The following is a 2,500-nucleotide window of genomic DNA, read 5'->3' as shown; positions in this document are numbered from 1 at the left end:
TTCGTCCTTACCCATCCGACGCGGGACGTCGTAAACTAAAACCTCGGGGTCCCGCTTGGTAGGTAAGGAGACGGACAGACCCGCGCTCCGGAGCTTCTTATTGCCAACGAAGGCTTGCAGGTCCTCCTTTCGGTCGGTCTCGACGACGATGCCACCGGAGTGGATGCGTCGGACCGACTTAATTCGGATCGCCTCCTTCGCTGGTTTAACGAGCGACAGAACAGTAACCTTCGTAACTTCGCTGCTCTGTCCTTTTTCCTTCGGCGGGAAGATTTTTACCACATGCTGCGATTGTGGCCGTCTCCCCGCTTCCGGAGAAGCTCCTTTGCAGTCGACTTTGTTCACATGGGCGTAAGTCGACTGCGCGGCGTTGCAGGCCGTCTTCGGGAGAGTTCCCTTGGACGGCCCAGGTCGCATCGCACTCATTACGGCAGGACGCGCTTTTAGGTCCGCCCTGACCGCGGCGAGCTGCCCTTCGACGAAGCTATTCCGTTGAATAAGCTCCTGGACCAGCTCGTTGAGTGCCTCAACCTCGGCGAGTATCTTTGACCCGGACTCCTTATTGACTTTCGACTCAGGTCGAAAGCAAAAGGTCCGTATTTCGGACACTCGCCTAAAGGCTTCGTCTCTTACGAGATCGAGAGGCCGTACCTTCTGCCCGGAGAACGTCCCCTTCGGTCTCCTGGCCCGGTTTACTGCGGCCTTGCCGGTGGGTGCGCCCGGCTTGGCTCGCTTTGACTTTTTGGTGACGGTTTGCCAACCGTCACCAGTAGGGTCCTCGACACGCTCGGGTGCCGACTGCACCTTCACGAGTGACGTGTCTCCGACTCGTTCGATTACTTCCACGTTACCGGTGTCCGGCGTACCTTCTACCGTGGGCTCGGTTTTCACCGAGACCGCTCGCGTGGGAGTCACACATCTTTGCAAGATCACACGAGGATTGGCGATATTAATCACCTTCCCGGATCTTGTCTTTCTCACAGGCGCGGGGGGACTGACAGCTGCATTTGCAGTTCCCGCGTCTGCGGCGACGGCTTCACTCCGAGTAGGAGCTGGACCCGTCGTCTTTGGACGCTTAGTTTTTTGTTCATTAATTTTATTAAGACCCATAATGTGTCTTGGTCTTTCATCCAGTGCGCTCCCCGGCCACCACCGACCCACACAATTTGGAACCCGCCAAAGGCTGAGTTAGGGCTACGCACCGAATATAGTCTGCTGGCTGGGTCGGTTTCCTTACCCAGCCCGCGTCCTCGCCCAGCAGAACCCACTTGCCCGAAGCGTGTGGTCGTTCCAAGCCGATTGACTGGACCAGGGCTGCTTTTCTCGTCCAGCCGCCCATCTAGCCGAAGCAGAGGCCAAAGGTACGTGTTGGGGACGTCTCACCCGCAGGAGAGGGCCCCCTCAGATCCCAGGATCCTCTTTTCCGACGACAAGGGTCGCCACGCACGGCAAACACGTGGGAGACAGCAGTCGGAGAGGCTGCCTCTTCCTCTCCACCACACTTCGTTCAGTTCGCTGCGTATTTAAGAACACGAGCTATCCAGCGGTACCTTTTTCGTGGAGGCTCAAGTGTGGCTAGGGCACGTTTGCCCCTTGCGGCCTGGGTTGCCCAGGGGATTGATTGCATCCCATGTATTCCTGAGCCCAGCGGAGTGTTGTCTAGTGGCGTGTTCCGCCCACGAAAAACGGTCTGAAAAACCGTTTAACGTAAACTGGGGAACTGATGCCACGAGTGACAACAGTTCCCCAGTCGGAAGTCATACAGCACATACAGTGCTGTACAAAGAACACGCCACAGCCCGTATGCTAAATCAGGGCCTCGCCATTATGCGAAGTACTACATGTACGACGCACTGACGGTCTCTAATGCCTTCATCGCCGATACACCCATCGACTCGGCCGATCAACCCTCCTACGCGAGGGCTAGTTCGGGGGTTATCTCCCGCCCTGGGTGGCCACAGACCGCCACCGCCAGTAGATAGGGACAGATGGGAATCTCGTTAATCCATTCATGCGCGTCACTAATTAGATGACGAGGCATTTGGCTACCTTAAGAGAGTCATAGTTACTCCCGCCGTTTACCCGCGCTTTTTTGAATTTCTTCACGTTGACATTCAGAGCACTGGGCAGAAATCACATTGCGTCAACACCCGTGGGGGCCATCGCAATGCTTTGTTTTAATTAGACAGTCGGATTCCCCTAGTCCGTGCCAGTTCTGAGCTGAGCGTTGAATGGCGGCCGAAGAGGACGACCGCACCGATGGGAAACGCCACGGAAGCCTCGCAGCAAGGAAGATCCGCGGGAGGCCAAGGCACGGGACCGAGCTCGGATCCCAGCCACGAGAGCCGTTCACCTCGCCCAGGCCCGGCACGTCAGCCAGACCCGCTTCCCGACCAAGCCCGACACGCCCCGCTCCTCAGAGCCAATCCTTATCCCGAAGTTACGGATCCAATTTGCCGACTTCCCTTACCTACATTAATCTATCGACTAGAGGCTCTTT

At 57.0% G+C, this 2,500-nt stretch overlaps 1 pseudogene; it reads right to left on the bottom strand.

Moving 5' to 3' along the window:
• LOC143263011 (large subunit ribosomal RNA) overlaps nt 1-2,500 on the bottom strand; it is a 6,913-nt pseudogene that overhangs the window by 1,975 nt on the left and 2,438 nt on the right.

Source organism: Megalopta genalis, unplaced genomic scaffold (genome assembly GCF_051020955.1).
Source record: "Megalopta genalis isolate 19385.01 unplaced genomic scaffold, iyMegGena1_principal scaffold0287, whole genome shotgun sequence".
Classification (NCBI taxonomy): Eukaryota; Metazoa; Arthropoda; class Insecta; order Hymenoptera; family Halictidae; genus Megalopta; species Megalopta genalis.
Note: the sequence above shows the minus strand (reverse complement) of the source record. Positions and strands in the feature narration are given on the sequence as shown.